Raw genomic sequence first — 13,888 nt, forward strand, 5'->3', positions numbered from 1 at the left:
CTTTTATTTTTTACAAATTAGAGTTAGTTATTGGTTTGTAGAGATCTTTGTCTATAAACTGCTTTAACATCTGGTTTATTATATATATAATTTTACAAAAATTAATGCATTGAATGTAATAAATAAACGAATTTACATATCTAATTAAACGTTAACTTTAAACGAAATTCATTAAACATATACTTAATAAAATGTTTTACCAATGCAAAACATAAAATAAACTTAATTTAAAAAAACTAATAGGTAAGTATACATGAAAAAATTATACTGTTATTATGGTATAGTTTTTAAAGTGGTGTAATTTTGCTCACTACTCTAGTCGTAAAAGTAATTAGAAAACCAAATTTTAGATCTATAAACCTGAAACGTTGAAAAACAAATGATTGCTTTTATTTCATCATTATAAACTATATTTAAATCAATACTTTATTAAGTATAGTTTACTTCATATGAATTAATAACTTCTGTAAAACTTTTAAAATAAACTTTTTTTAGTTGAAAAATATTAAAAGTTTCCTTTTCTTAATTTTTTTTTTTTTTACAACCAAATATACGATGTTTAAGGTGTGAGAGTTGTTGTAAAGACAATAAGCAATTACAAAAACAAATTAAGTAAAATTAAATCATTATTAACCGTTTTACTTTAGGCAACGCTCATAAAATGTTTATCAACTATTTTTTATGACCACGTAGGTGGGAGATATAGCTCAGTAGTAGAGCAATAGACCACTGATTGATAGGTCCTTGGTTCAAATCCGAGTTTCCCCTCGTTTTTTATCGGTTTATGAAATAAAATATTTTTTTTTTGATGCCAAGTAATTGTGCTTGATATTGAATTACTTTACTTGGTGTGTAATATTTATACTTGATGTTGAATAATTTTGCTTGATGTCGAATAACTTTGCTTGAAGTTGAATTATTATGCTTGCTGTCAAATGCTTACGTTTTTAAGAGAATAATTCTGCTTGATTTCAACTACTTATGCTTGATAATGAATAGTTTTGATTGATTTTGAATAATTATGTTTGATATCTATTTATTGTAGAATATTTATGCTTGATAACAAATTCTTAAGTTTGAGAAAAAAATTCTTGTGCTTAACAATAAGTGCTTGTGCTTGATAGTAAATTCTTGTGCCTAATGTATATCACTTATGCGTTATAATAAAAATTTACGCTTGATAACAAGTTCTTCTGCTTGATAGTAACTTTTTGTGCTTGAAAATCAATTATTATGCTTGATAATGAATTTCAAACTGGATTTACAATAAATTATTATGCTTGATAATAAGTTCTTATGATTGATAGTAAATTTGTATACTGGATAGAATATGATTGTGCTTGATAGTAAATTGTTACACTTAATGTAAATTTATTTTTTACATACGCGAATTATTAATAATAAATGATTTGTAGTTAAAGACCACCAATAATCCATTCACCATTATATTTACAATTTAAATATTATTCGAAATATAGCCGTTTCTTTTATTTCTTATTACAAGTTTTAGCTTATAAATTATTCAATATGGTATTAAGTTTTATTGTTGGGAAAAACAATAGCTATCATACTTTAATAAACTGAGAAAAACAAAAATGTATATTTAAAGACCATAGCTTAAAAGATAAGTTTAGTATGTTTAGTTAGTAGTTAACACTTTTAATGAAATTTAAAGGTGAAAAGTTGAGTACTTTTACTTTAAAGTACTTTAAAATTTGTTCTTCTAATCAAAGTATATGAGAAGACTAAATTAGTAATACTATAATAAAGCTAAAATGAAATAACTTAGATGTAAACATAAACATAACATAGCTAGAAAAGCACTTTTTATTTGAGTGCATATGAAATAACGTAATTTTGCTAACTACTTGTTTTTTTGTTTACACATTTATGAGTAGGAGAAAAGTAAACAAATAATGAACGGTTATTGCGTAACAATAAGTAGTTTAAAATATAGACGCATTTTATTGCAAGTTAATAGGGGTCCCGTGGTGTAATGGTTATAACACTGGACTAGCAATCCGAGTTCAAGTCTCGGCGGGACCTCTTTTTGTTTCCTCCAAAACTAGTAACAAAATAAGAAATTTACGCTTATTTTATATTGAATTTAGTGATGTACCGAACTCACAATTTTGGGTCCGGCCGGACCCGGATCCGGACTTTTTTTTTCAAATTAGAATCCGGCCGGAACCGGATATTTTTTTCAAATTAAAATCCGGCCGGAACCGATACCGGATTCTTAATACTCTTAAGTTATTTTTAATGTAAGTAGTATAAAAACTACTATTTACGATAATGCAGTTTTATATAACTAACTACTAACTAAGTATAATTGTGTGAAATTTATCTTTTATGTGTTATATCTAATTACATACTTTTGAATTTTGAAAAATTATAGTTTAAAAATAATTTAGACTAAAAGTATTAATGTGCTGCTAAAATAATTAAATAATAAGAAAGTTTATGATATGTTATTAAGGTCTAGTTAAGATTAACAGTTAAAAATAGTTGCTGGTATGTTTGCTAATTTTCTAAACAATATTTACATTTAAATTTTATTAAAATTGAAAGAAAAAAAGAAAATTTTGAAATTGAAAGAACAGTAAAAAAAACTTCAAATTGAAAGAACAATAAAAAAACATTAAAATATCTTTTTTGCTAAACTTATAAACTTTTCATGATTTTTTGCAACCAGAATATCACCTAATTTTAGCTAATATCAGGGTTGCCACTCTTTGATTCAAAAAAACTAACCTGAGTGATTATAAACTTTCCTGAGTCAGAATGAGGTTTTGGAAAACCAAATTATAATTACTTTAAGCTAATAATCAGTAGAACAGCTAGCCACAAGGTTGAACATTTTAAGTAATGTTTATTATTTAGGCTATACACTTTTTTACAAATTGATCTTATTTAATAGAATACTATCTTAGCTACCAGATGCTTTTTATAGCTTTACAAAATTCAAAGTAGTTTTTGAGATATAAGCGGTCAAAGCCGGAGAGTTCCATAGGGACCTAATGCAAGGCGCAAGCTAAAAACGCGGAAATATCCATTTCACTAAAAATTTATTTCCTCCTAGGTTTTTTAAGTCAAAAAATCTATCAAGTAAGATCAACTTGTAAAAATCAAGGTGGACCCCCCTAAAGCCTTACCAATCTAAAATCAATTAAAATCAAGTTCTTGAACAAAACTAACTAGAAAATCACAAACCATTGAAAACTGGATCATCTCAAACTCATTCAAAATCTAAAAGAAAACCAGCCTGAGTTTTTCAAAAAATCTTAAAACTAGCCTGAGTTTTTATAAAAACTAAACTAGCCTGAGGCAGCCATAGATTTACAAAAATTACCAAAAGTTTTCAAACTAGCAGGGTTTCCACTGTTTAAGTCAAAAAAACTAGCTAGAGTGAGTATAGACTAGCCTGAGTCTAAAATTACTTTAATCTAATAATCAGTAGAACAGCTAGCCATAAGGTTGACAATTTGGTAGTAAAGTTTTAAATTTTACAACATAGGTAAAGAGTTGCATTTCTGAAATATTTGTTTCATAGTTTAAATGTAAACAAATTTAAACTAGTCACGTGTACAAAATGAGCCAATCACGGTAGGTGTTTAATTTTCGAATGTATTTTCTGCCGAAAATGACTCTCTTTAATTTACACGGGGTTTGTTTTTAAAAAAATACTTTTCTGTATGCTCTTTTTTACTAACTAGATCCAAATCGGCCGGATCTCTGTTAGGATCCGGCCGGACCTGGATCTGGACTTTTTTTTTTATTAGGATCCGGCCGGACCTGGATCCGGACTTTTTTAAAAATTAGAATCCGGCCGGAACCGGATCCGGACTTTTTTTTCAAATTAAAATCCGGCCGGAACCGAATCCGTATTTTTTTTAATATCAAGATCCGGCCGGATCCGGATATCAGACAAAAATGGCAATATCCGGCCAGGTCCGGACCCGGATAGTGAGTCTGGTACATCAGTAATATTGATTAGATTTTAAATTCGAGTTAGAGAATATTTGTTCATAAACAAACAATTAAAACATGATTACTATTAAGGTTATAACGGAATACTACTGTAACTAATAAACATACTAATTTTATTTCCATTGTAAGTTTAACTTATTTTACTTTAAACTTTTGACTTTGTTTTTGCAAAATTTTTCATAAACAAAGTCTTATCTTATAAACAGACATTTATCTTTTTCACACTAAACCATTTTTCTTAGTTATACTATGTTATTGAATTAAATTTAAATAAATTGCTTTTGAATTAATTTAAAATTAAAAAAAAATCTAATAAATCAAAAAAAAAATGCTAGTTTGCATTTGATTTAGCTAATAAGGTTTTTATTTATATTGTTTGTCTCATAACACAAAAAAATTTTTTGTACATAAGTTAGTATCTAAATTAATTTTGTTTACACTATATATATTTTTTTTAATAAATAAAGATAACTAATCTAATCATTTTAATATTGCTTGATTTTTATTATTTATAAAAGTAATAAAGTTGAAGCATGATAGGGGACTTGAATCCCTGACCGTTGAATGAAAACTCCAACGCTCTACCAATTGAGCTAGTCAGGCTCACAATATTTATTAAACTGCAGCGTTTAAATTTACAATCATCGTACACTACTACGTAATAACTTAATTTTAGGACGTAATAAACAACCTATTTGTTGTGATAACAGAAAAGACTAGTTTTTATATGCTTTTAGTTTTTAAATTAAATACAATCTACTATAAAGTACTGCTTTAATTTAAAGCTAAAGGTAATTTTGAATTAAGAATTAAAGTATGTACTACTAATTAAATATTTACTAAAGTTGCATAGTTGCAATTAATTCCAACTTGTGGTTTTAAATACTTGATTTAACATAAAATGACTAACAAATAGTTTATGAATTTTACGTTGAAAAGTTAAAGATAATAAGAAAACAAGTTTATTTATAATTTGATTAGTTAAATGTTTTAAGTTTTAAATAGCTTTGAAATTTTAAAATAATCTTAATAGAGTATTAAACTATACAATAATAAAAAATATTATAAAAGGTACAACACTTTGAGGTTAAATATTAAAAATATGGTCTAAACTTGTAGCAAACATTTTACAAACAATTGCAACTTGTAATATTCTTAACTACAATTACAATGTGTAATCATATTAATTATTTTAATTGCATTATTTAACTTTTTTAAATACTACAGTTCCAAATTTAATAAGTTAGGATGTTTACTTAAAACTTTGTTTGAAAATGTATAATAAACTTGTCTAAAAGCAAAAAATTAAAATAAACAGTCCTGGAGCTTAAATTTATGAAAAAGTTAAAAATAGTATTATGAACAGTTAAGACAAAATTAAGAGTGTGATGCAACCATTCATGCACATTTATATATTTAATTTCTTTCTGATGGAAAAGTAAAAAAAAAATCTTATTTGATTTTGATATAAAATAGACAACATTTTCAAAGTATGGGGCATTCGGCAGTAATTGGTGAAAGCGATGTGCTATTTACCTAATTATCATGGGCAACCCGTGGTCTCCAATATCTGTATTGAGATATTGGAGACCACAAGTTGCCTGAGCTTTAGGTATATTCTAATAGGAATCAGACGCCTAATCCATTAAAAAACGGAGCGAGAAAATAATTTAGATAATTACTAGTCAATTTTTTAACGAGTTTTAAATCTTGACAATATCAATTGCGATAATGTTTTATTTTGCGAAGTTTAACTATTATAATAGTAAGAAAAATTGTACTTTGTTAAAGCAAGTCTACTATTGTATTACAAGTGTGTAGAAGTGGTTTTGAGTTTTATTTAAATAGATGCTTGATGTAGGGAATGTTTTGCTAAAAAAACTAATTTATTTTCGGTTATTTGTACTTATACTTTTATCTATGCATTTTTAGTGCTTAGGTGCACAATTTTTTTTGCGAAAGAGCATTATGTTTCTACTTCTAAGTGCACGTTATATGTTGCAACTAACACAAGTCGCATAGAGGTGCAAAATTTCGATCTTTTAAGTCAAGTGCACAATGATTTTTTGAAGATGTTGCTACTAGCGTAAGTCGTCAGGGAACGCAGTATTTTAGTTCAAAATTGCAATCTATAAGTGGCCAATAGAGCGCAAGTATTACTTTTTTTAAGCATAAAAACTTAAAATAAGAACCGCATTAGAATTTAGAATTACAACAGCAGAAAAGCTGTTTTCGATAACGTCTGAGTTTTAGTTCATTAAACAAATATTCCTCTGTGTTTACATCTACTAGTTTATTGTTTTGATGTGCTGAATGATTGTTCTAAAATTTAGATTGTATTTTTTAAATCAGAATGTTGTTGAAGTTTAAAAAGTATGTTTATATGAGTTTTTATCTTTCTAGTCGTAAAATGGCAAGTCATTTTCTAATTTTTATTACTCGTTTCAAGTTCTAGTACAAGACTGTGTTTAAGTTTTTCCATTCGAAAGAAATCAAAAATAAATTCTTTTTAATTTTGGCAGTCGTAGTTTGTTAAAAAAGTTGCTGCTTTTGCATCTTTGTGAACGTTGCTTATTACAAATAATTATTTGTCGTTTATTAAGCACAGCTTTTAAGTACACCTAACACCTTGCTACTGCTTAAAAATGAGTATGTTGTTTATAAGTACGACGATGGACAATAGAAGGTATAAACATTACGTGTTTCACTTTATTTTATGAAGTCGCAATCAAAAATTCCTGCGGTCTTTGTTTTTAAAGTTAATCAATGTTATTGTTGCTGATTCCACAAAACCGGTTAGAAGACAGGAAACCGAAAAGTTTCCTATAAAAATAAGATCGTTGTCCATACCAATGAAGAATGAAGTTTCACAACAAATCGTTCCCTCCCTTATTCACCAACGTGTCATTTTGTCGCTGTGCTAAAGTGACCCTCCATGCCAAAGTGACGCACCGTGTCGTTTTGTCGCTGTGCCAAAATGACGTACCGTGTCAAAGTGACACTTGGTGTCATTTTGTCGCTGTTCCAAAGTGACGCACCGTGTCATTTTGTCGCCGTGCCAAAGTGACACACCGTGCCAAAGTGATGCACCGTGTCATTTTGTCGCTGTGCCAAAGTGACGCCGTGCCAAAGTGACCCTCCGTGCCAAAGTAACACACCGTGCCAAAGTGACGCATCGTGTCATTTTGTCGCTGTGCCAAAGTGGCGCAACGTGTCGTTTTGTCGCTGTGCCAAAGTGACGCACCGTGCCAAGGTGACGCACCGTGTCATTTTGTCGCTGTGCCAAAGTGACGCAACGTGTCTATTTGACGACCGTGTCATTTTGTCACTGTGTCATTCTGACCCGCTCCCAATAAGAATAAGTGCTTTGCTTATTCCTTATTTCTATTTATTAGATATTGGTATAAACAGGTGTATGATGACTCAATTATTGACATTGGTAACAAGCTTCTTTAAGACATTTAAATTTATATAAACTTTTTATGAGCTTCATTATACTCAAAATGTACATTGTTGTTCAAAAAATTAATCTTTTTAGGTGTTTTAAACTAATGTTAATAATTATAAAAGTAATTAATTAATAGTTGTTTTAGAATTACAAGCTACTTATGGTATTAGAATAATTTTAAAAATATTTCTAATCCAAATTAATAGCTTTATTTATTAGCTTGATAACCGAAAGGTTCTTCGTGCACCAGGTCCTAGGACAAAATAATTTGAGCGTCTATTATAACGTTTAATAAACTATAGTTAACTATAGAAGATAAGAAATGCTGTCGTTTAGTTACTTGCTGTAAAATGAAAATTTTCTATAACCAACTGATTTTTATTAAACAAAACAAGTTTTCATTCTAAATAAAAGCTTTCACGACTATTTTTACGATTACTTAATAAACATAACCTAAATTAAAATACGACGCCGATGGGCCTCGGTCCTTCAATATTCCGCTTCGCGGCCGGATGCCTTATCCATTGCGCCACGCGGTCAGTCCCACATTTCCTCATTTAATCGATTGTATAAACAGAGTTATAATGCGGGCGTGAAATAATATTTTCTGTTACTGTTTTAAAAATATTTAACTAGAACAAGTCATAATTAAGTTACTTATTTACTCGAGACAGTGTTTACCAGTTAATTTAAATTTTTCTTTTGTAATTGCAGCATTAAGACTTGAAGTGTTATAATTTCAACGATTACATATCAATTTTTTAAAATATGCATTATTAACTTTAACTTATACGACTTTATATTTTTACAGTTAATTTAAAAATACTTCCATTTACTTCTTCTACAAAATCAATAATATGTTAAATGTTTGTAAATTTTTGCAGTTAAGATTATTTTACGTCACAAAAAATGTTACTGACAAGTTTTTACTAAGAATTACTACAAAACAATTTTATTTAATCAATTTCTAATAAGTAGCTAGCTTGTATTATCAAGAGTAAATTTTTCAAAACTTGTAAGAGAAGTACACTAGGAGCTTAAAAATATAAAATATGATAACCTTTTTACTTGAATTAAGAATTATCTTACAAATTTTTCATAAATTTAGTTATTTTGATAAGAATTTTTAAAAATACTTAAAATAAAACTAAAGCAACAACAAGGTTCTTTATGTAAGGCGTTTAACAGCAAAAAAACTGTTTCACTAATAAACTGTTTAGATTATGTTGTCTTGTTAACTTTATTTAAGTTTGTTGGTAAAAAAATCTTCTAAGCTTTGAAATAATTAAAAAAGTTTTTTTTAATGCTTAATTAATGTATGTGCTTGTGCAAAAAAGTAATAACTATATTCACATAAAATAAGTTAATATTATTTTTGATACATAAAACGTAAATAAATTATTTTCCAGATTACTTAATCAGTATTAACTTAATCGTGTACAAGATATAGTAAAAAATAACGTTGAATAAACAGTTTACATACATATTACTTAATTTATTTGTGTTTTGATTATATAATATTTTTCTTTTGTGATTTTTTTAGAAATAATTAGTTTTTTAATAGTTTTATTTGACGATAGTTTCTGTTAATACTTTATCCTAAAGTATTTTAAAGACACAAACATATTTAATTTTGTTATGTTCTTTATAAAGTTTACCCAAAATTTTGTTAACAAAGTCACGATTAATCATGATAAATACTATAGTCCAGGGGTCGGCAGGCAGTTGGTGGTCGCGGGCCAAATTTCAAGTTTACAAAGTCTTCGCGGGCCGCAGTTTTAGTTTTAGTGACATTTGAATAATCTTTTGGTTTTAGTTTTAGTCAAACTAGAGAAAAGTTTTACTTTTATTCACCTTATCATTTTAAATAACTTTTAGCTTTTAACTTTTTTATAAATACATAGAATTAATTTAAATTAAATTAAATAAAATTAGAATAAAATTTACCTTGAATAATATACTTAAGTGTTAATAAACTATGTACTTTCATAAGCACTTACTAAGTTAAATTTAATACTTTTTTAATTTAACATACAATTTAACTGTCTATAAAACCAAACTTAAAAGACAATTTTTTAGTTACTTTTATATATTTGTTATATTATCAACCCCTTTTTTCATATTTCTAAGAATATTAACTTCAAAAAAAAGTTTTTGCGTGTTAGATAGTTTACATTCATTAAAAAATTTATTAATTAGTTAATTTAATAAAATAAATACCTGTTTGTATTATAGAAAGCTAGAACAAATTCTTTAACATAACTAATTCTTTAATACTTAAATAAAATATCTTATTAGTAACTAGTCTTTTACATGGTAGTCACTTAAAAAGCAAAAATGTCTGAGTTGTATCAAACCAGCCTAAGTTCATTAAAAGTTTAAAAAGCTAGTAAATCGTTGTAAATCAAGCTTAAGTACCTAGTAAAAATATCATCATCATTAAAAAGTACACAAAGTGTAAAAAAACAAGAAAAAACTACAATTAGTAAACTAACTACAGTCATAAAAACTGTTCTGAGAATTCTAAGATTTATTTAAAGTGTTCGAAATAAAAGTTTCACACACATCTGAGTTTTCAAGCTTTTAAAATAGCCTGTTTGTGTTGCAACCCAGTTAAAACAAAGTTCACAACATAAAGAAAAAACGAAACTTATTAACAGTAAACAAACTACATGCCAAAAAAATATAAGTCAGCTGGAATGGACAATTAACTTTCTTAAACATTTTTAACAAAAGTATAAAACTTAATTGAGTCATTAGCGAAGAGAAAAACCTCTTTTTTATTAAGCATTACAGCAATTATTTATCTGCAATAAGAATTTAAAAATATTAGTTGTAAAATAAAAGACGAGCAACAATAAAAAAACGTTAGTTAAAAGTTATTGCAAGAAACGATAAAAAAACAAATCACCAAAGTCAGTTCCAACAAAGCACATGATTATCTTCAGTAACTACAGAATTTTTAGAAAAAAGTTGTTAAGGCAAGTTATAAAGTAGCAAAATTTATTATTAATAATGAGATACCGTTTATATTTGAAAACTTTTTTAAAGAATTTCTGTTGGCAGTAATAAAAACTTTTGTTTATTTCTTCAATGACAACAAAAAGTCCTATTTAGGAAATGCATTAAGGTTATAAAGTCACATAAATCAAAATTATGACTTTAATCAATATGTTAAGATGAGAGCACTGATAGAAAAACTATTGTTCATCTGAGAATTTTTATTAAAGATGTTTTTTTAACTTTGACACTTTAGTATAATTTCTTGGTTTAGTTCAAACACGAAGCACAACAATCGGTAAAATTTTACAAGTTAAGGTGCAATGCACCATAAGTTTTTAGAAGTACAATTCCTTCTTTTATTTTTAGTATAAAGTTTAATTAATGTTTAAAAAGTGTCTTATAAAGTATATCAATATTAAAAAACACTGTTAAGCTACTTTAGTATATTTTTTAATAAAGAAATGTTTATTTGCTAAATTTTTTGTGTCAAATCAAAATTTCACTACTTTACATTTAAAAATTGTTTGAAACTCAAGGCTTTTTCAAAAATTCTCAAATTCAAGTTTTTTTCCAAAATTTTTAAGCATAAATTTTCAAGTTCAAAGCTTGAACTTAATATATGATAACATATATTATAACTGAAACTAACACTTTGGGTTGAGCAAAACTTACATAATAAGTTTAATTTGCCACTCTTTTAAGCAAAAAAGCCAGCCTGAATTAACAAAAACATTCCTGATATTTTTGTATACAAAAAAACAATTCTAGCCAAAAACTTATAAAATGACTTAGTTAGCCTGAGATTTGAAGTCTTCAAATAGTGATAGTCTGAGTGTGTGTCAATGTTTATAAACTATCCCTAAGTCTAGTTTATATTAAATAGGTAGCTCCAAAAAACAGCAAATGTGTGTATTGATATGCAAAGCATAAAAGTTAACTTAGTTTGACAAAATCAATGTTTGAAAAATGAAAATGTATACCTAACAAAAACTATATTAGTTTTGTCATATATATTGTTTTAACTGTGTCTGTACAAATTTAGATATTACATGTAGAAAAAACAAACTTAGAAAATTATGCATAAACTAAACTTAAACTAAATAAAGTATTTTATAAAAAGTGGTTTAAAATTTAAGCATTTTTTTTAAGTTGTAGTGCATATAAATTAGTTCAAGTGCAAAGAAAACTTCTAAAAAATTAAAATGTGTCAAAACTAAACTTAAATAAACCTTTTTTTCTTATTACTATGTTATTTTAAATGTTTTTACAATAGAATATAACATTTTTAAATAAAAAATATATAAAAGAAACTTAGGTATAAAAAATATTGGAAAGAATATCTAAGCTATAAAGAAATGACACTTTAGTTAATTACTGTACATTAATTTTGTACAAAATGGAAAACATTTGCATTTAGTTTATTTGATAAATAGGTATAATATAACTAACTTGTTAAATTCAAGCTCTCTTTTTTCAGATAATTACTTGCTGTTGTAAAATAGAAGTTATTATGAAACTCAGAAAATATCCTGTTAGAATACTAATCTGTCTTTTTCACATTTTAAAAATAAAGTAGCAACTTCTTCTAATTATTTTTAAATGTTATACAGAGACTTAAAACCAAACTAAACAAATTTAATCGAATTACCGAAAAAAATTTTACCCTCAGCGGGCCACTTTTACATGCTCGCGGGCCACAAAATTTTCTTTCGCGGGCCGCATTCCATTCAAAAAAATAACGTGCTCGCGGGCCGCAGATTTACCCTTCGCGGGCCGCAATTGGCCCGCGGGCCGCAGTTTGCCGACCCCTGTACTATACGTACCATATACTAAACGTATGACTAGTAAAAACATTTGAACATGTAGTATATAAACGCATAAGACTGCTTATTATCACAAGTTTCCGTTGTGTAGTGGTTAAATAACGTAGTTAAGTCGGCTAGAGCCCGGGAGGAAACACTTTTGTTGAAACTAAGGTATCTCAATTACTAAAAAGTAAAAAGGTAATCTTTCATGTAGGTAACAACACTTTAAACAAAATAGTTTAGAACATAACGTTATTTTAAAATTGGACATAGCACATAATGGGAGCATTACCTTTGAACAGATATGCTTTAAAAAGCAATTACTTTTTCAACAAGTAGTCATTTTGCATCGAAATTTAAATTTTAGCCTGATCATTATCATAACACTGATACAAATATTAATATTCAAAACTACATATATAATAAATTTCTTCAACAAGTAGACCTTCAAAATAAAAAAATACCTAAATCTTAAAAAAAAAACGTAGTAATTGAAGGGAAATAACCTATATTCGATCTTTATTTATTTTTATTTTTTAATTTATAGATTTTTATTACTTTACATGAACATGAAGCTAATGAATATCTTATTTGAATGCTAAGGGCTTCAAGTTGCATCTTTGATATTTTTTAAAGCGTTTATTATAATTTATGCTAGCTTAGTAGTGCGTGAAATTAAACATATTTTTATAGATTACTTACATACAATGCATGAAATGATTTTATAAACTCAATTTGTTACTGAAAAACTTATTTTTTTTTGTTGTTAAAGCTACGTTTTTTATTAAACATTTTTGTTTCTAAGCAGTTTAGTACAAATGCAGTATTAATTTCAAATAGATCTAACATATTGTTAAAAAACAAATTTAAGCTAGAGGGCTACTTTAAATTACACTATCCTCGACTAAAAATACTGTATAAACGTACATAAATGAGAACGTTCACAACTGATGGAGCTTTACTATCAAAACGTATTAAAACACTTTGAAGTACATATTTGTAACAAACTGTAATATTACAAGTGGGGACGTAGCTCAGTGGTAGAGCGCAAGCCTTGCATGACTGAGGCCCCGGGTTCGATCCCCGGCGTCCCCACGCCCATTGTTTTATTTACTTTGTTGTAAATTCAAACTTTTAGTTTGTGTTAAATTTTCAATATTGAAATTTTTAAGTTACTTCTTTATTCAACAAAATTTTGTTTTACTTAATAACTTATTTTTATTAAAATTTAAAACTTTAATACATGTTTATTATAAGCTTTTTAATACAGGGTTGCCAAAAGTTTTTGACTTGTGTAAACGGATACTTGATGCGTATATAAACCTATCATACTTACAAACATCACTTTGGTTTAAGCGTACTCTTTTACAATCAAATACTTTTGAGCTTTATATCTTGACATTTATACTGATTGCATTTAAGCTGTTAACAACTTTTCAAACAAACTTAGGTATCACTTTTTTTAAAGAACTGCTTACGGTAGTTTTTTTAATTAATATAAAAATAATAATTTTTTTTAAATATTAAAAACCAGCTTGAAATTTAAATAGTCTTTATTTGTTTAAAATAATAGATTTACATCATTAGCAATTGATGTTTATAAATTATAAACAGTATAACTTTTTTTAAGGCGTTACAAACA

At 27.1% G+C, this 13,888-nt stretch overlaps 1 non-coding gene across 1 annotated transcript; it reads left to right on the forward strand.

The window, feature by feature from the left end:
* The first annotated feature begins 13,269 nt into the window (after positions 1-13,269).
* On the forward strand, positions 13,270-13,341 carry Trnaa-ugc (transfer RNA alanine (anticodon UGC)). The gene has a single exon. It is a non-coding gene; the product is annotated as a tRNA-Ala (tRNA).
* Positions 13,342-13,888: the final 547 nt, after the last annotated feature.

Source organism: Thalia democratica, chromosome 6 (genome assembly GCF_965202585.1).
Source record: "Thalia democratica chromosome 6, ktThaDemo2.hap1.1, whole genome shotgun sequence".
In the NCBI taxonomy this organism is placed as follows: domain Eukaryota; kingdom Metazoa; phylum Chordata; class Thaliacea; order Salpida; family Salpidae; genus Thalia; species Thalia democratica.